Consider the following 21,953-nt stretch of genomic DNA (forward strand, 5'->3'; position numbering starts at 1 on the left):
CTTAGAAAGTATGAACAAAGTCAACTTTTTAAGAGAAGAGTTTTCAGAAAAATTCTGTAAAGCTTTTGCTTTATTGTAATAAGGTACCAACAAAGACTGAAAGAAATTAAAAATGACCATGAAAATAATTGACATTTATCATGCTGTGGACCATTGTCCCAAAGGGAATGATAGTCTCAGCCACTCTGAAAATCTGCCAGAGAGAACAAGACACTTGAAAATCTATAAGTTGAGGCTTAGTTAAAGCAACCATCAAATGATTTAAAAGTCTACAAGAATGAGGTTTTTAATTCATTTACTTTAAATAATTTTGATATAGGAAACAGAAGAGAGATGTGCTGGAATCGGGAAGTAGGAGAAAGTGGTGAGGCAAGAGGAAACTTTATGTACAAATAATAAAAATTCAGGTTTGCAGGGAGAAATGTTAATAACTAAGAGATATTTCTATAACGTATAAACTGGAGAAGAAATGTAACATTAGAAAAAAGATGGAAGGAGTAAGAGTAGGAAATGAGACTATGTATAAAAGGATTTCAAATTAGCAGAGTTAAACTATGACAGAATGAAAAAAAGATATAAAGATTGAATGTGCAGAGAAAAACAAGAAAACAGCAGTGAATAAAATACAAAAGAAGGAGCTAGCTAAAAATAATCATCTGTTGAAAACAAGCCACATGGACAAATGCAGAGAGAAAATTGAAGGTTTCTATTTTATTGCCACTAACTAAAGCAAAGAAATTATTTTGCTCGAATAAGACACAGCAGCATAAATTGAGAAATGAGGTGTAAATCCCTCTGATCTTTACATGCTGAGATAGTCTTATCATACAATTTATTGTATCTTAGCAATAACAAGTAAACTAAATCAGGTTTTCACTACCACCAAATTAAAATTTGTATTTACTTTTTCTATTTAGTGTTATATCTTCTAACCAGGGATATGACACCTACATTAGATTATTGTGATAATAAACTAAGCCTATCCTACATTATTTTTTTAAATTACAGAACTGAGAGCTACCCTTGACAACTGGGTCTTTGTATTCTTCTCTCATCCCTTGGGAATGGAAATAAGAGACACATGCATTTTCCAGCACCTGTAAAATAAGATTGCTCTGTGGCAACCACATACTTATGCTCAAGCTCATTAGCTATGGGCTATATGCAGGAAGAAATAGCAAGCAGAGACATGTTATAGTTTCTAGATATATCAGTACTTAAGTAAACCTTGGAATAACAAAGCAAACAAACAGGAATGCCTTTCAGACTTAAATTTTTAAAAAATCCAAATTATCGTAGATGTAAAATTCAGATTAAACCTATGGAAGCACACATCAAGATGAGCAGTTCAGCACACATAATGACAGGATAATGATGACATAACTATCTAGATTAGGCACGTAAATGTATACTTTCCCAGGTCTCAGCCAGAAGTACTGTACAAGTACTGTAGAGGATGAGATTTTTTGGGGAATGCTTGTGAGAATTCTGGCCAAGCCTTGGAAAAAAGAAAACAAGTTTAGGTCTAGCAGTTCTGGTTTCAAGGGTGTTGTAGACACCTCCTGCTTCTTCCAGGGTCAGCTTAGGTTTTTCACTGTCAAGGGGACGGAGTACTAACAGGTCTTGTTCACAGTTTGGCTGTGTAAGCTACTGTGCAAAGAGAATGAGAACTATTGCTCAGGTTACAACTATTTTGTTATTTTGTACAATGTGATTGTGCATTTTTCCATTTGTGTCACTCCACTGAAAAATATGATGAGGTGTACTCTTATTACAGTAGTCTGGAAAGATGCCTGTATTAAGTTATGGAGGTCCTGAAGGACCTTACTCTGATTAAACCAAATGCAAAGTTGAGGTCTCAAGCAGAAACTACATCAAACATTCAGGATCTTCAAGTTGTAAGTCAGAAACTGATTCTCTGTTTTCTCCTGCTTGTTCCACAAAGGGCAAGTGCTGGCTTGGTCCTGTGTCTGCATCCTACATCACTGTCCCTGGAGGTGTTCAAAATATGCATAGACATGGCACTTTGGGAGATGATTTGGTCGTTATAGTGGTGTAGGACTGGTGGATAGACTTGATGATCTTGAAGGTCCTTTCCAACCATGATGATTCTATGATCTCTGCATAGAGTAGCAGCCTGAGCACAATTTTTCCAGAATAAGAGCATTGTCTGGCTAATTATGGGAAGTTATGAAAGTCTATCCTCAACTTTAATCATTCATTATTTCTTGTGAAGAACTTTAAGAAGATGCATAATGATTAGCTAGATCTTGTTAAATGTGAGATTTTGGAATGCCTATAGGATTCATATGCATGCACCCTAATCATTCTTTTCTGTAGGGTGATGTTATCCTTAGGAAATAAAATAGCTGAATAAGCTGAGCTTGTCTATACAATAAAACATTCACTTTGGTCTAGTCAGTCTTGCATCATAGTTTTGACAAGACTTTTTCAAGAGATACAGATTTTCTTGAAATGTTGGGATGTCAAGAGATCTGCACTTATGCTCTGACCCAGATCTACTGAATGCAGACCATCTCTGGCAGACATTTCTTACTTTTTCTTACTTTTAACTACAGTGCTTTTTCCCAGAGTCAGACAGATCACAACATACCCAAGTATCTAGTTATTACCTCCTCCTCATACGTAACTGAAAGCTGAAAAATGGCAAAACAAGCTTCAAGCATTAGCTCCTGAGTGTAGTAGAAAAGATGAACATTTTTTTCAATTTCTTTCTACTAAGAGACTTCAAAAATAGAAAACAAAGAGAAAAAAAAAAAAAAGAAAATTGTCAAAACAAAAAATGTAATATTATTACATGAATGTGATGGAAATAGGATGGTGATGAAGAACAATCAATCAACAGTAATTTACACTTGGCATATTAAGTAAACAAATAACTCTTCCAAATTACAGTACTTATAAGTGTCAGAAAAGGATATGAGTACTATTTGAAAAAATATTTTCAATTTACTCAGTAAGGACATAAGGTTTATTACATGCCAGCGAGGAAGAATAGATATTATTTTATTTCAATATTTTAGATTTTTGGATTTTGTCATCTTGAAGCTGCTGCAATTATATATCATACAAATCTGTTATTTTCTTAAAAATAGAATATAACCATATTAACAGAATAAGAAATGTTTACCATTGGAATAGTCCATGAAACTCAGTCCAAATTCATTATTTTTGTGACATTTTAAATTCTTAAAAATGAGCAGGCATGTTTTCTTCCATCTCTACTTGAATACAGCAATTGATTCATTGCTAAGACCAAGATATTTGCAAGCTGAGGACAATCTACGGTCTTTTTGCTTGTCCCACATTTACAAAGTGTAAAAACTAATAGTAGGAACAAGATAAAATCAGTGGTTGGTCTTTTTTATGGTCTAAATTAATTCCAGTAATTTTATTCAGAGAAATGCAGTCTCTTGTGCCTGTAGGTTGAAGATTTCACCTTCATTTTTCCAATTTTATACAGAAAATTAGAAAAACTGTAGCTTTAAAGTAACAAAGTTCAATAGTCTTGAAAGCTTTGTCTATCGATGAATTTTTGAGTTGTATTTACTCAAGAATTTTGTTTGAGAATTTAAGTTCACTCAGCCATCTTAGTCATTTATTAATAGAAATCCATCCTTTTCACAAAAAAAAAAAAAAAAAAAAAAAATTGAGAAAAAAATTATACACCAACTGTGTTGGGATTCTTCATGTATTTTGCACATACCCCAGTTTCATGGTTCTTACCTGTTATGGTCAGGAGCAGGTTGATACTTCCACAGTGCACAGCCAGGGTGTCATCACTTTGTAGAGAGAGAGTCTTCAAAAGGTCATATTCAACTGTGGCTTCTGCATGGGAACACTTGCCTGTTCTTGAAGAATTTCCACTTTCCTGTAGATCAGTTTGGCCTGGGTTCTTTGGGTTTTCCAGTAGAAGTAGTGCTTTCCCTCAAATATTAAGGTTTCTTCCTTGTTTTGTATAATGTAGTTGTGGTTGGTCTGTAGGGCATGTGAGAATAGAGATCGACCTTGATTCTTGGCTTGAAAGGAGAAAATAGTTTTAAAGAAGTTTTCATTTTAAATTCTGTTTCTCTTGTTTCCAAACATTAACAATCTTAAAATATCATGTAAATGAAAAAACAAAAAAAAAGGAAAAAAAAAAGTAGATGGCCGCAGATTATGCATTTAGTTTGCCTCCTTTAGAAGCACAATATCTAAAGTCTTAAGGAAAAATAGAAAACATAGCAGGCAGTATGTTAGAAGGATGATAAAGAGGCTGATAAAACCTCAACAAATTTCATTAACTATATCGAGGTTTCAGTTTCAAAATAAATACTCACTCAAGTCTTAGATTGACACTGGCATTTTTGGAAGCTTTCTTTTTTTTTTTTTTTTTTTTTTTTTTTTTTTTTTTTTTTTTTCTTTTTTTTCCTTTTTTTTTTTTTCAAGGGAGAAATAACTCTATTACTTCATCCTCTGTTGCCCACTTTTTAAATTCTTACAGACTTCTTTACTGGATTAATTTCACATCTGCTAATGTCTTGAGTGGAAGTCACGGAGTTTTGTCCACCCTAAGTAGTAGGTCACACCAGTGTCAGCCAGATCTCTGCTTCTGAGAGGTCTCCTGCTGATTGCTAACTTTGCCCACTGACTCATGCTCAAGCCTTGGTGTCAAAATTGTAGACTGCATCTACATTGGGTGTTACGATGCAGTGGGTAGCCACTAATGTGGCTAATCTAGGAATTGGTACAGACCCATTAATACCATCATTTGATTCATCTTTCTCACTTTCTGAATGATCTTTTCCCTGCCCTGCCTGCATCCCCACCCATACTCCTGACCACAAAACCAGGGTGACCTTGCTGGTGGAATCAGAATGACAGATCTGGTTTCTTGTCCTCTTCCAGATGTCATGAACAAAACCAGTGCTGCCCAGGACATATTCAACCTGATGCAGTTGACATCCCTGCTCATTGTAGGTGGAGTTGGACCAGATGACCTTTGAATCTCCCTTCAAGGAGGGTTTAGAGCATATCTCTAATGAAGAGTGGCTGAGAGACGTAGTGTTGTGTGGCCTGGACAAAAGCAGGCTGAGGGGAGACCTTATGACTCTGGGGTTTGTTCTGTTCAAAGAAGTTACAAGGGAAAGGACAAGAGGTAGTGGCCTGAAGTTGAACCAGTGGAGGTTTAATTTGGATATTAGGAAGAATTTCTTCCCTAAAAGGATTATCAGACATTGAAACAGGCTGCCTAGGACCATGGTGGGGTCACCATCCTTGCAGGTATTTAAGAGCTTTATAGACATAAGGACATGGATTAGTTAGGGTCTTGTCAATGTTGAGTTAATGGTTGTATGCAATGATCTTGAAGGTTGTTTCTAACCGAGGTAATTCTGTGACTAATGAAACAAGGAACCCCATCTGCTCAATTTGGTCCAAATTAAAAAGATTAATTTCAGAAGAAAATTAATGTATTATTATGTGAAGTCAGTAGTGAGTAAAATTCATCAAAAGAAAAAGATTTTTCCAACCTTTTTTCCTATTATGCTTCAGGAGATGATATGAAATAGGAAACTATTTGGATATGTAGCACAGCTCAACACAGTGTCCTGCAGATTAACATTTTTGCATGCCCGTATGTATAAGCTTTTGCTTAATTTCAGTGGGACCTTATATCTATGTTTACTTTTTTATTGTTTAGCATGCTAAAATGTTACTATTCACCATAGTTTCAAAAGACCACTGAATTCCATACATGTATTTTACTGCAACAGGCTTTCACTTCCACTTTAGAATTCCTCAGATTCACTTTAGATTTGATGGTTGTCTTACATTGACACTTACTTCAGTGAGATCTTTCTAGACTGAAACAGAATAAGAAAATTTTAAGACTTCCTCTGGTATTTCTTTGATGCAACTTTGATTTGGTAAACTCATTGTAACACATTATGAAGGTAGCTTCCATAGACCTTCAGTGCTTACTAGCCATAAACTTTGTTGTTTTTGTAGCTGGTCTCTGCCTGAGTACTGATTAGATTTTTGCTTTAGAGCTATGTGTAATTCCACAAAGCATTTTCTTCTACTCAGTCAGCAGAAAAAAATCTCTAATTATGTTGTGGGCTCAGTCAACAGACTCAGCAAAACAAAACTCATTATATATTACAAAAAATCCAGCAGTGAGCAGCTCACCCACATCCTTCATGGAGTTAAAGAAAATAGGCTCTCTATAGAAGAAAAAAAAAATATTGTGGTTCGCTCATACCTCAATAAGTTCTTGAACTGTTTTTGTTTTCTCTCCTTGGTACACTGACATTGAAATTTCATATAATCTCATTTATATTATTTTGGTAAAGTTTCTTTGTTACAGATATTGCACAGAAATGAAAATTCATCACTTCATACTCTATAAAGATGTTAGCTGTAGAAATATGTGTAGGGTATGGCTGGTTTGCACTGCAGTAAAATACAGTTCATGTTTTCCTACTAGTCTTTCTTTCTTTTTTTTTTTTTTTTTCTTTCATCTCCCTGTTCCACAGAGTGAAGAGGACAAAGGAGCAGAACAACATATGCATAATCCTGTCTAACCATAGCCTTCTGTCCTCTATTTTTGCCTCTGACTTCCAATAATCTCTGTAAAATTTGTGCAAGTAATTTGAAAAGCCCCATGATACCAAGACAAGTCTTGAACTATGAATCTTCACTGTTTTTTCTGGTTTTATCTGTTTCTCCTCTTTCAGTCAATGGCCATTTATGCTTAGTGTCTGTTTTTCCTCTGCCTGTATTTACAGTTTATTTATTTCTCAATTATGTCTCTGTGTTCAGACTTAAAGGAAGGTTGTCATAATCACTTTCCTCCAGTCATTTCTGCCATAAAGATTGATAAAAAACTAACAAACAAAAACAAACAAACAGAAATTGAAAGGAAATTTCTTACACTATAATGAGGATGATAGTTTGTTGATTGCCCTGCACTTGCTTCCATCATATCTCTTGCTCTGTTTTGAAGTCTCAGATTCCAGCAGAGATGACAGCTGTTAAAGAACAGGAAAGAAAAACTAACAAAAATATAGCTGGTTAGATTTGATTTATGTTAAAGGTTATGTTGAAGAAACCTAGTATGAACACTGCTCAAAATTATATTAGATTTAAGAAATCAGACATCTTTTGAGATTAATACCATTACCACCCCGAAAAAGCAATCACCTCCAATGTTGGTTTGCCTGCAAAAACATTTTGACAAAAATCCACTTAAATATTAGAGGAAATTTAAATGTGAAAGTATTTTGTAGTTGGTTTTCTTTGTTGGCTTGTCTGCAGTTGTTTGTTTCAGTTCTGCTGGGGGAGGGTTGTTTGGGGTGTTGTTTTTGTGGTTTCTTTTTTTTTTTTTTGGTTTTGCTTTGTTTGGTTTGGGTTTTTTGTTTGTGTGTTTGGTTTTGGTTTTGTTTTTCTCTAGCCTGTGGTTCCATTTTTCTTGTCTTTTGCCTAACTAGCATCCATATAAAGTGTAACTGTGCTACTTTTCTTTTTTGAATATAAACTGAAACATTTTTCTTCATAATTTTATAAAGTTCTTTGCAAATTATTATGATGCTTTAAGATCCAGATTAGATTTATTTTTCTTTAATCTTTTTTTCTATTTCTTTTGAATCCATTGCAAGGCATTTTTTAAGTATACAGCCATTTTTTTTTCATTCAGTCCCTTAGGAATATTAATACTAAATGAAACTGAATATTTAATAAAGATATACTTGACCATGTATGTATGGTCAAATCCTTTGAGTTCTCTTCTGAAACAAAATTATGCCAAAATACCTGATAGCTGAAGATTGGAAAGTCTGATATGATTCAACAAATTTCAGGTTATGTTGTCCCTGATCCACATAGATGTTGCTGGAAACGGACGTCACTGAGAGTGTGAGCTTGATTCTGAAGCCAGGGACAGGAGCTATTGGTAGTCTATGTTAGCAGCAAGGACTAACTGTGACCAGCCTAGCACCAAGCCTGCTCAAGAATGAGCTGCCTGGTTCCACCCAGCCTCACCTTTTATTGGCCCCAGGTCTTGGGCATTCTCAGTGGGGCCAGCCCTAACTGGGCACAGGTGAGACTGGACACCAGCCTGGCTCATCACCCGGCGATTCCTGGCACCTGTATCCTACACATAGATAATAAAAGTGGGATCAAGATCTGTGTACAAACCCTTTCATATTCTTTCAAATCTTTTACTATTCTTTGCCTCACATTTTAAAAATGTGAATCACAATTGTAATTTTTAATGCTACTTTTACTTAGTTTCCTAACAGACAGGTTTGTTCCTGACCTCAGGTGAACAATATTGTTCTAGACAGTCAGCATGTAGTGTCATGAAACTACCATTGGTAGAAACTTCTGAGAACTATATATGCCAAACCTACAAAGGAATCCACTTCAACTTCAAATAATAGGTTTTGTCAAAAATGAGATGTTTCAGCTGTAAATGTGGATTTTTAAATTGCTGTGAACTATGATGTTACCTAGCAGACATTTCTGCCTTAGTGCAATTAAGTTGTGAGGGTGAGAGAGGCACTAAATATGTACATGAATATTGGTTTTATATGTGTAAGTGGCATCAACATTGCAAATTCCTGTTGCAAATTTTCTGTTAACAATGTTATTTGTATTCAGGCACAGTAATGCTGCCTCTAATTTGTTTTTAAATGTTTAAATTCCTCTTTCAACTCACAGCATAGCTATATTGTTTGTAAATTTCTGTTATAATTTTATTAATTAGAAAGTGATATTGTGATTTATTTCCTTTTCTTGATTTAAAGATGTAAGATTCCAGTCAAATCACAGAACTGGTTTTCATTCTACGCAACTTTCTTATTCTGAGCAAACAGTACAGTCTTTGGAGGCAAGGAAAAAAGGGAAGAACAGGGTGACATGTCAGGGAGGAGATAAACAGGTGTCTACTTCAAGTGGGTGATTTTTTGTGAAATTTTGATGACTCTTGGATCTTTCACAGAGATGATTCCTGTTCCTCAATTTGTGCATTATGAAAGTCCCCAAACCGTATGATATTTATTTATATAGCAGTACTTTGATGACATACAAAGTACATTGTCATCATCATTTAAAATTAGACTGAAGAAGTTGCTTAGATTATGGTTGTGTTCATTTAATTTGTCCCAGTATGGCTTTCGTACAACATTTTAACAGCACAAGTAACTGCTACATTTTTTCCCCCATAGAGTCTTTGGCTTAATATCAGTAGAGAATGTACGATGTTCACTTTTTGACAAATCATTCTGATTCAGTTTTCTCTCTTTTTTTTTTTCAATATGTGGGAGTGTGCCCTGCTCGTTGAGCACCATTCCAAGTTCCTTGTGGACACAGAAGTAGAGTTCAGTCTACTGAACTCAGTAGTCTGCACAGGAAAATCTAACTGCTATACTTCCTAACTTTGAATGCTCAACATAGGAAATTTTAAAATGTTCAAGAGATGCTTTGGAAGTATATAATGAGAGTAGTCAACTAATATAAATATTCATATTAGAAAAAAACTTGACTAGGAAACAGAGAGGTAGATCCCATTAGATTGAAAAAGTGACAGACATTTTCTAGGTTCTTCAAAATATCTTTATTTTAATGACTACAAGTGAATGAGCACAAGTCAGCATGCACATTAAATATATTTTATGGAGCATTCATTTATAAGTAGGGGAAATATAACACTTTTCTAACTACTAAAATGTACTTAGAGTTACCTTATAATTTCAGTCTTCAGTGAAACAACTTTTACAAATAATAGCATGCTTAAGACTGACAAAAAATCATTAGTTATTCACTGCAATAGGATATTAATATTTTGCCAGAGAACATGTATTAAGTGCTGTTTGGTTGGAGCAATAGTTTATTATTTGGTTCGCATTCCTTTTCATTGACATAATCAGTTACTTACCAGAAATTGTATTTCCTTTAAATAAACAAATGGTCACATTTCAATGAAAATGTTTTCAGAAAGCTTTCAAGTTAAGCAAAAACTCCAGTCTTTATACTATTACTGTCTTATTGTGTCATTCTGTTGTTGATTGTTTGGTTTTGTTAGTTTGTTTATTTTATTTACTGAAATAATTTGGGGCTTGGTTTTTGTTGTGTTGGGATATTGTTTTTTAATATCTCATTTTTTTTGAAAATTCAATTGGGTGGGCTCATGTTTAGGTTTTATTTTCAGTTAGTTCACATCAGCTTGTACCTAGGAGTTTTTGTTAGTATGTCTAGTAAGTGTTGAAACACTGGGTACCTAAGCCATATGGTATAAGCTCTCAGAAGGAATGAGTGGCAGAAACTACCATTAAACAGAAAAATCTCTGGAGTTGTACCATAAGTTCTGCTGTGGATGGATTTGAGTGTGCAAATGTATAGGTCTGGTTATCAAACATACAACATATACATACACCAAATGATTCATTCTGGTTACTATTTAGGAGCATGGTTGCTCTAGCTTTTTGATTACTGTTCTTCAATGATCCTCTACAATGCACCAAAGTCCTTCAGAACATAAGTGTAGGGGAAAAAAAATCAACTGAAAAGTAAAAATATGTTTAATCTTGTTTGTAAGATGAATGTGCAAAGGGTTCTTCTCTAAAAGATAGTATTTCCAAATGGACAGTTAATACACAGGGAGAGTAACACAGAATAACATAGAATAACAAGAATTAAGTTATAAGAATTAAGAATTAAGCTATAGGACATAAGATGGTGGTCTCAGGAGGACCATAACAAGGACCATAAAAAAGAAATCTATAATAATTCAGCCTTATATAATTTGATATCTTCTGTTTAACATATGTTCCTCAGATGAATTTCTTCATATACAACAGTTATAAGAAGAGAAATACAATATGTTAATGTACAGTTTATACTGAATGGACTTTCAATCTAAAAATAAACAGGTTCTTTGTTTATGGTTTTTTGTTGTTTTTTTTTCAAACTGTCCAAATAAATGTGCTGTTACAGGTATAAATCACAAATTTCCAATAAGCTATTTATTCTAAACATATAAAATAAGTAGGATACTCTGAGGTCCCTTATGCTACTTTCAGGTTTGTGGCATGGAACGTAAAACAGCTTTTCAGTGTTAACTCAGAGATGTAAAAGCAATCTCTTTTCAGGGACGAAATGTTATAGTCTTTCACAGAGGGCTCATTGTTTGGTAAACTGGAAATCAATTAATTCAATTTACCTTTGAGTTCACGTCCTCCAGCCCTTACTTCCTTCCCACTATATTAATTCCAGCTGATATTGTGTCTTCTTTAGTCATTCCATGAAGAAAGAAAGAGCACTTGCTATGGCTCCCTTCAGTGGCTGTCTATCTCATTCAGACTCTATTATTAATGAATTATACTTACAGTCACTCTCACTATTGCTAGCCTACACTGTCACCTGTAGGAATTTCATTATCTTTTTAACTTTTATCCATTATTTAAGTTTTGTTAAATGTGTTTCAAAGATTGAGAAGTCGCCAGTGGAGCCTTAGAGCCTAAATTGTTTCTGTATACCACTTAAATTGATATTGTGCCTAGAGTAGTGCAGCACATGAAAGCAAGACAAACCATGGCTATAACACATAAATCATGAATTCTGTTTCTTTGATTTTCCTATCTTATATTATGCTTGTGGAATTACTTAAAAGAAAATCTCATACACTATATTAACCCTGTTTTAATTTCTTTGTTTAGACAAAAAAAGATTTGCACATACGCAATGAACAGGCTTCCTCTAACAGGGGAGGAAAGCAACTGCTCTCCCTAGGTCTTTCCCACCTGGCATTAAGCCTGTTTCCAGAGATGCCTTTTGTTGAGTGACAATATTGCTGATTCTGAATTGTTTCTTCACCATAACTGATAATTCTTTTCTGACCCATGTTATGACATAATGCCATTAGGAAATTTAACTCTCCTATTATTTTGAGATTTCTGCCTATCATCCACAGAATATGAGTTTAGGATTTCACAGTCTTTGTTCCACAATAGGACTTTCAGCAATACAACTAATAAATCAGAAAAGTCATAGTAGATCAAATACAGACATCTTCCTGTCAGAAAATGTGTCTCTATTTATTTTTTTTTGTTGTTGTTGTTGCTTTTTCAGGGACTCTCCTGAAAGAAATCCTACTTCAAATTTTTTTTTTTTTTTTTTTTTTTTTTTTTTTTTTTGATATTCAGCAGTCCTTACCAGTGTCAGTTGCTGTGCCTGCCACTCTCAAGCCTTATTTCTCAAGGATTTTGCTTTTTCTTCTTTTCTTATCTGCTAAAATAATCAACAATTAAGTACTTTATGTTGTATGTTGTTACAGATGTTTCTTCACCTCTGGAAAGCTTGCTTTTATGGCTAGTCTTTTAAGAAATAACATAAATTTTAAAAAAGCCATGGTAGAAATTGAGAGGGGAAATACAACACATGATGTGAGCTGGGTGCTTTCACGTTCAAACCCCTTCACTTGGACACTACCTGATGAATTCCTCACTGGCTGGTTGCTTGTGGATGGACCCCTTATTCATTCAGAAATTGCATTTGGTCTTCAGTATTTTTCACCAAACAGAAAAAGAATCACAATTTGCCATTGATAAGCAAAATAATAATGGGGGAGTTACTTCATTTAAAAAAACACAAAAATTGTCCTAAGAATTGTGTTAAGAAAGTACATTACACATATTCTACAGTCTAATTAAATACAGGAAAGTTGTATATACCACTTAACCTCAATGTTGGTGCATACCAACATGAACATTGTAAGGTTTTCAGTAGTCATTCTCAGTTACCTTTTCCAATAGATGGATAGCCATTATTTAATTAAAATAATAAATTACCTATTAGTGCTACTCACAATAAGATAGAACTTTTCAACAAAACTACTCCATCTGCAGTACAGAATAATTATCAGATTAAATTAAACTCCATAAAACATATTTAGTCTATTTTTTTTCTCTTGATCAAAAGGTTATTTACATAGTTGAAGGAAGCTACGACTACCACCTTTTCCCCATTTGTGGCCCCAGAAAACTACTTAACTAGCATGGAAGAAATCATGGAATGGCTGCATTTTCTAGAAGCTAACATCTGAGTAAGACAGCTGCACTACCCTAGCTTTTCACAGTTGTCAATTAAGAGGAAACAGATCATCAAAACTTGAATGCTTCATTTTATAATGATCTTCTACATTGTGTTGTTTCAAACTGGCAAGTGCCTCTTGAGAAGGCTAAAAAAAGGAAGGAGGGAGGAGGGGAGGGGGGAAGCTTCCAGTGTTGGCAGCTGACATTGTGCAAAATATTTTTTCCAAGAAAACTCATTCTGAAAATGTTGAGGTTTACTCTCAGTTTTTCAGATCTTAATGTTAATACAGTAAAAACAATAACAGCACAGGTTTGAAACTTCTCTATGATGCTGCTTTTTGGAGAAATATAATTTTTTTGCTTGTTTTCAATAAGAGATGACTGGCAGAAGTTTCACAGAGCCAAGTAGGAGGATAATAAGGGTGCTGCCTGCTTTTCCTGTTCAGAAGAGTAAGTTTCTTGGTTGAACCTTTTGAAGAGAAGGAGGTAAAGGAAACAGCATTGATCAGGAATGAAACAGATATACAAGAAGTATTATGTTGTGTATGACTAAGGTAATCTAGCAGAGCATTTAATATTCTATGCAGCTAATCACTAAACATCTAATCTGTGTAGATCATCACAGGGAATAAGTTGTTGGTGCAACCAGAGCAGAAGTATCTATGCAACAGGATTTGCTCTAGTTCCTGACAGACTGCACCAATGTGATCCAAGAGGTTTTTCATCCTTTACGTGCATATCTTAAAATGTCACATTCAATATGGAATTATAACTAAACCAGGTAAATTGGACAGTGTAAACACTTCAGAGTGGAGTCAGTTGCACATACACTCTGATTACACTCCTGGAAGTTATGATTCTGAGCAGCTTTCTATAGAAGATGCAGCAGAGATGGCTGTTGCAGGGCAGTGAGATAGAAGTGAAGAGAGACATGCTCTGAGGACTCTGTCCTATCTTACTTAGAGCCAGACCATCCTTAAGTGTATTGTCCATTATGACACAGTGCCCATCCCTCATAAAATATTGAGGTACATATTGAGGTACAATTGACAAAATTATTGTTATAGAAGTCCTTCAGAGGAGAAATCAAAATGGAAAACATATACAGAATAACAGAAGGTACCTCTGGAAATTATCTAGTCCAAACTCCCTGCCAAAATGTCTCCAGAGAAGGAGACTCCACCACCTCTCTGGGCAGCCTGTTCCACTGCTCTGCTAGCCTAAAAGTAAAGAAGTTCCACCTCAGGCTTAGATGGAACTTTCTATGTTCACATTTTTCCCCTCTTGTTCTGTTACTGGACGCTACTGAAAAAAGTCCAGCCCCGTCCTCCTGACACCCACCCTGTAAGTATTTATAAGCATTGATAAGACCCCCCCCACATTTCTCTTCTCTAGATTAAAAAACACAAGTCCTTCAGCTTTTCTCATAAGAGGTCAAGGTCAACAACATGAGGTTCAACCAGGCCAAGTGTTGGTTCTGGCATTTTGGTCACAATGACCCCAAGCAATGCTAACAGCCTGGGGCAGAGTGGCTGGAAAGTTGCCCACCATAGAAGGTCCTGGGGATGCTGGTGGATGATGAGCCAATGGATGTCATCTACCTTGACTTTAACAAGGCTTTTGACACAGTCTCACATAACATCCTCTTGAACAAGCTCTGGAAAAGTGGAATAGAAGAATAGAAGAACTGGCTACTCAATGCAGCCCAAAGAATGGTGACCCCAAAGAGCACAGAGTCTAGCTGGAGACCTGTGACTAGTGGAGTCCCTCAAGGATCAGTGCTGTGCCCAGTTCTGTTCAACATCTTTATCAGTGACCTTTTAGTGGGACAGAGTGCCTTGTCAGAAAGTTTGCTGAGGACACAAAGCTGGGAGGTCTGGCTGGCACCCCAGAAGGCTGTGCTGCCATTCAGAGGGACCTAGACAGGCTGGAGAGTTGGGCAGGGAGAAATTTAGTGAATTACAGTGAGGGCAAGTTTAACGTCTTGCATCTGGGAAAGAACAACTCCAAGACTCAGTACAGGTTGAGGACTGTGTTCTTAGAGGACAGTGAAGGGGAAAGGGACCTGAGGGTGCCAGTGGACAGGATGACCATGAGCCAGCAATGTGCCCATGTGGCCAAGAAGCCAATGGCATCCTGGGGTACACTAGAAGGTGGGTGGTTAGTAGGTTGAGAGAGGTTCTCCTCCCCCTCTACTCTGCCCTTGTGAGGCCACATCTGGAATATTGTGTCCAGTTCTGGGCCCCTCAGTTCAAGAAGGACAGGGAACTGCTTGAACAAGTCCAGCATAATGCTACAAAGGTGATTAAGAGAGTAGAAAACCTCCCTTATGAGGAAAGGCTGAGGAAGCTGGTTCTCTTCAGCTTGGAGGAGAATGAGAGGTGACCTCATTAAATGTTTATAAATACATAAAAGAAGAGAGCCAGTAGGATGGTGGCAGGATGTAAGCTTAAGCATAGGAGATCCCATTTAAACGCAAGGAGAAAGTTTTCTACTGTGAGGGTGACAGAGCACTGGAACAGGCTGCCCAGGGAGGTTGTGGAGTCTCCTTCTCTGGAGACATTCAAAACCCACCTTGATGCATTCCTACATGACCTGCTGTAAGTGCCTGCTTTGGCACTGGGAGTTGGACTCAGTGATCTTTCAAGGTCCCTTCCAAACCCTAACTTTCTGTGAACCATGGAGACCAGAAATAGACATGGTCCTCCAGATGAGGCATCATCAGGGTAGAGTAGAGAGGGAGGATAATCTCTCTTGAACTGCTGGTGACATTCTTCTTGATGTACCTGATGTCATTGGCCTTCTTAACCAAAAGGCCACGTTGCTGGCTCATGGTTATCCTGTTGTCCAGCAGGACTCACAGGTCTTTTTCCACAGTGCTGCTTTCTAGCAGGTCAGCTGCTAAAGTAAAATCCAAACATTGTACACACATTGTACATGATTTAAAATAAATCTGACAATATTTCTTTTCCTCTAATTTTCCACATTTTATTCCTATGTCCTATCAGTCTGCTGTATCTTACTAGTTACCTTTCAAGATTTTAAAAGGTGGTTGTACAAAATGTAGCACTGAGGCCTAAACAAACTGAGGTCTCTAAATATATGCAACAAAAACTGATTTTGGTTAATAGGAAAATACATGATTAATAACGTATTCATAACAGTACACATACTCTTAAATTATTTCAACACAATTTCAGAGACAATTCTTCTCTCAGCTCAGTATCATGTTTTAATAAACATTTTTTTTTCAGTTCCCTCCCCTTTGTTGGCGGTATTACATACATAAATAAAACACCCTGTCCATGTGGCTTGGGATGAAAAACAAAGCAGAGGGTTGCCCTTGTCAAGCTGTATGACTATTTCCAAAAGAACAGGACATATGTAAAATAGTTATTGTGTAAAATTTAACATTTAAATTATGTTTTCTACCTCTGTGGTTCCACTAATACACAGCAGGTAGTATGCACCTGAGAACCTGTGAATTGCCCATTTTGTAGCTTTCTCACTGCAAATCCAGGTAACAGGGAATGAAGCAAACAAACAAAAAACCAAACCAACCAATCAACCAAACCCAAAAAACACCAAAACCCAACAAGATTCCTATAGGGGTGTTTCTCCCTTAAAATAAAATGATTAAGAAGTGATTGAATAAACAGTCAGGATTTCTATCAGTACAGAAACATATTGCAATCCACAAGAGACAGTTGAAAATTACAACACCAAACAAGTAAAATAGGGTAACAGTAAGTAGGATAGCTTCTCAATAAGCATCATATCTTTAAGCATGTCTTGAGATTACTTAATTATGCACAAATCTCTACAGTATCTACTAACAACATTCTTTATTTCTTCCCTATCCTGTTTTTTTAATGACATTGCAAAATACCTACATAGTGCAAGTTATTTACAAAGTTTCAAAACCATAAAAAGTGACCTAAAGAGAGATTACCAACTATTTTCATTTTTAAAATAAAATCTGGTTTTCATGAGTATTTATGAAGTATCTCTATGCTTATTCTTAACTCAAGTAGTTTCTTTGTTTGTATGGATCAGTAACCATAGTGAAGCAGTGGTATTACCAGCCATTAGGCTCTAGTATATTGTCAGATTAAGATTAAATTAATTTTCATATTATTTCCTTTGTAATTAAGTTTTCTTTTGTTTTATCACTATAGATGACAGTGTTTTATCAGTTTAATTAAAACAATGAACTAAAATAGACACCAAAGCTTTCTTGTTTAAATTTCATGCTTCATGATCTTCTCATCTTTAATTCAACTTGAATCTGCTTCCCACACTTTATGTAATAAAGTGAGAGGGTTGTTTTTATTTGACCACATTTATTTTAAACATTTTTATTAATAAAAGTAAAGAATTTTTTAATCTCACGTGAAGTATCTGTAAAAGGCATAGAGGACTAGATCTTTTACTTGGAGATTCTGGGATCATTTTTATTTTAAAAGGAATGGTTGTGTAAGGTGATTTATTTGATATACTCTTAATCCTTGAGCACTACTGCTTGAATCCAGTTTGAAGGTCAGCAGCTTTCATATCTGCTCTACATCATGAGATTTTATTAGCCTTGGACTCCAGTTATTGACTCTTCTGCTCTAGTATTTTTATATGATTACATCCAAACACAGTCCCATCTTTTCCAAATTTCTCTATTAAGAGCCATTCATGATTTTGCGAAAACATTTGGCAATTTTTTCCTTATGCATTTAAATAATTGAGCAATTTTTGGAGGCTTTATGTTTGTTTTTCCATTTTGCTGGAATATTTAACTGTTAGAAATAATATACGGTTCTTCCAAACTCACATGCTTAGCTTTGAATATGCAGCCCAATAGCAAATGGAAAAAAAAGGCACATAAATATCTGACAATATAAAGTCTAAAGTAGTTATTCTGTAAATTCTTTGTGAGATGAATGAAGCCTCTTAATTAGAAACACATAGTCAAAGGAGCATGTTCATTGTAGGGTATGTAAGTCAGCCTACATGATAGATTTCTAGTACGAACTCGTGATTTTCTTTATTATGCTTATACATCCTCCTCAGATGGTGAAGACTGATTTCATGGAAAAGAATGTTTGCCCTTACATTCCAATTATATTAAAATTTTAGTTTGAAAATCTATCTGACAGTATTGTTAAGGTGCCAAGAATGATTTTGAGACAAAGATTGCAGTGTGCCTACCACAAATAAATCAACGATGAACATAATTTTTAAAAGCAATAAAATTTATTTTTGGTATCCCTGTGCAGTTGATATCCCTGCTCTCTTCACTTGTTTCTCTTTCAGGGCTTATAAAATTGATTTAGTAATTTGTGAGGTGATGAATGAGATGTAACTTCTTGTACCAGCTTCTGGCTCTCAGTTAGGTCTTCCCTTCAGAATCAATCACTTTTTGTAATAATTCATAAAGCACTTATAATACTTCTGTCACTTAAATAAAATAGTCATGCTTAATATCATAAGTTTTTTTTTTTCAGGTTGAAATATATTTTTTTTTCCAAGAAACTCTATTCTAATGGAAAAAAATGATAAATAATCATCTGAACGATGACTTTACAAGGAAAAGGACTTTTGACTACAGTGATTTGGACCTCCATTACAACCTGTAATACTCCTTTGTAGGTCAGCATAAGGCTCTGCTGTATCTCATTCTTGTCAACATGAGTTAGTATCTCAGTCTGACAGTGAACTAGTTTACAGCTCTGCATTTTCTAAAACATATGTGCAAGTCTAGAAATGGTGCAATGGTGTGTCTTTTCATCTTTAGCAGTTTGCTTTGCAAATTTATGCTACTGATAAGATTTTTTTGATTTATCCCAGATTTTGCTTAAAGAAAAACCAACAAGACCCTTCTCCGGTCACCTGCCTCTACGGTTTCTCAAAGGCAAATGTTAATTTTACTAATATTACTTCATGGGTGTAAGGAACCCACAGGTGAATTTTATCAGCCTTGGATTTTCTCAAAAATACCTGATTTTTCTCACTACTTTAAAACCTAATGCTTTTGGGCATCCTGAGATCTTAATCTCTTTTTCTGTTACAGAAATACCTCTGCAGTTAGACAAATTTACTTTTTTATTGAAGGTAAGAACAAACAACCTATTACAGGCTTTTGTCTTTATTATGTAATTTTTAGGAACTTTTAATTCTGATGATCAGAAGAATATGTGAGGACAGTTACAGAATTAGATGTTTCTCTTTTATCTGTCATTGCTTCCCAATTTTTCTTGGGAGGCTCATCTAACATTTTTCTGTGCTCATGAAGTCTGCCTTTTCTGAAATCCATCATTTGCAGTCTGTCAGTCTCCTTCCTTCCATTTCCAATGGTTATCCATCTTCAACTGCTATGGCCATTCATGGTGGTCCTAATCACCAAGCTCTCCTTCAGGGATTGCATTCTCATCCAAGCCTCACTTCAGATTCCTTGCTCTATCTGTATTTCATGATCTTGCTGGAATCTGCTTTCTGATGTATCTCTTTTCGAGCAGGACTGGGATTTTAACTCACTGAGGTGCTTATCACAGTGGTAGCTACACAGATATAGCTGTGAAACTACCATTACCCTCACTGGCTATTCGGCCATATACTTTAGAAGGTAAATATCCAATCATAATGCCAGTATATATTTGAACATGATAATTAAACATATACATTCCCTGGACTTCACCAGGCCTCTTTAATAATCTTCATAGAACTAAAAGAGAACCTACTGTGACTTGTTGACTCCTATGGAGTAGACTTGCCTATCCTTTCCAAATAATGTAGAGCTTTTACATTTGATCATATTGCAACTGAAAAAATATATCTAATTCCTAATATATCAATTAGGAATATATATCAGTTAAGGAACTAGACCTTGTAATGGTAGTTTCAAAGACTCATAAATCCACCCATGTTCAGGCTTTGAAAATACACATTCCTGGATTGACATTAAATAATTGAAGATACTCCTTTCAAACACTGCTTTCATATTCATTATCTGTTTTAATCACTAAATATTCACACAGTTAATCCTCAAAAATCTAGATTAGCTATGGGTAAACAATATCACTGAGCTGGTACCCTGTGACTCATGCTAACAGCTACAGTTCTTTATCTTTTCAGCCCAAGGTCATGAAGTTCTGCTCTGCCAGAAGGAGAGCTGGAAAAACCATGGGCTTTTCCTAGCTTGCCCTTCTTTCCTCTCTCACTGCTGATATTTTTTATGTTCCTTTGCCAAAAGAAAAATGGTGATCACATTTGCTCCCAACATAGTTCATTCTTTTCTGGGGAAGAGGATGTTTTGATTTTATGACACATCTTTCTTGCTTGTTCTATAGGATTATTTTTACATGTTTTTACAATGCATCTTTTCAGTCTAAAAGACAAGAGATAAGCAAATGTGGCCTTGAAATAAATTAACTTTTGTTTGTTCTAAATTCTTGATTTAATCTGGCGGATTTTACTTATTGCAGTATTTCTCCTGCACTTTGGCCACAACAACCCCATGCAGCGCTACAGGCTGGGCAAAGAGTGGCTGAGAGCAGCCAGACAGAGAGGGACCCGGGAGTCTGGATTGACAGGAAGCTGAACATGAGCCAGCAGTGTGCCCAGGTGGCCAAGAAGGCCAATGGCATCCTGGCCTGGATCAGGAACAGCGTGGCCAACAGGTCCAAGGAAGTGATTCTGCCCCTGTACTCAGCCCTGGTGAGACCACACCTCGAGTCCTGTGTCCAGTTCTGGGCCCCTCAGTTTAGGAAGGATATCGAGGTCCTAGAGCAGGTCCAAAGGAGGGCAACTGGGCTGGTGAAGGGACTCGAGCACAGATCGTATGAGGAGAGGCTGAGGGAGCTGGGGCTGTTCAGCCTGGAGAAGAGGAGGCTCAGAGGAGACCTCATTGCTCTCTACAACTCCCTGAAAGGAGGTTGTAGCCAGGTGGGGGGTTGGTCTCTTCTCCCAGGCAACTCTCAGCAAGACAAGAGGGCACGGTTTTAAGTTGTGCCGGGGGAGGTTTAGGTTGGACATTAGAAAGAATTTCTTTACCGAGAGGGTGAACAAGCATCAGAATGGGCTGCCCAGGGAAGTAGTGGATTCTCCATCCCTGGAGATATTTAAAAAGAGACTGGATGTGGCACTCAGTGCCATAGTCTAGTAACTGCAGCAGTAGTGGATCAAGGGTTGGACTTGATGATCTCTGAGGTCCCTTCCAACTCAGCCAATTCTATGATTCTATGATTCTCTCCCAAAAGTTTCTGTGTGCTTTTTCTTGGTTACACATTATGTTTCATCATGTTTCAAACAAGCTCGTGTGTTGCGGGTTGTAAGTATTAGCAGTACTACAACGTTACAAAATGGTTGTACGCTGTTCACAGGTATCAGGTCCCAGGCAAGCAGTCATTACATCTTGCTTAATATCCTTCGCTTTTGTGGGTGCAATCCCTTTGGCATCAGTCTAAGTATGTGTGAATAATCACACTCATTCTCTGACACAACTGCTAGGTTACAATTAAACTCCCTTGAGGGCTGTGCGTGCATCTAAACATGCACGTTCTGCAACAAAATTTTCTTTGATGATAACTTAATGTCTATACCAATAATGAGAAACCATGGCATAATCTTACAGCATTGCCTCTGACCTTGAGGAAATATGTGTGCTAATACTGTATTTGTTTTTAAAGATATATTCAACGAAAGCGTGAAGTTTAGTGGTGGAAAAGCTTTGAATTAACCTTTAGGACACTCTTTTGGCAGACAAACCAGGACATTTACACCATACTTACTGCAAAGACATTAGATAATTTAAATCCATTGCAGAAGACAGTAAGTCCTCATGTTTTTCTGTATTGTATTTCCAGCTGACAGACA

Source organism: Heliangelus exortis, chromosome 2 (assembly GCF_036169615.1).
Source record: "Heliangelus exortis chromosome 2, bHelExo1.hap1, whole genome shotgun sequence".
In the NCBI taxonomy this organism is placed as follows: Eukaryota; Metazoa; Chordata; class Aves; order Apodiformes; family Trochilidae; genus Heliangelus; species Heliangelus exortis.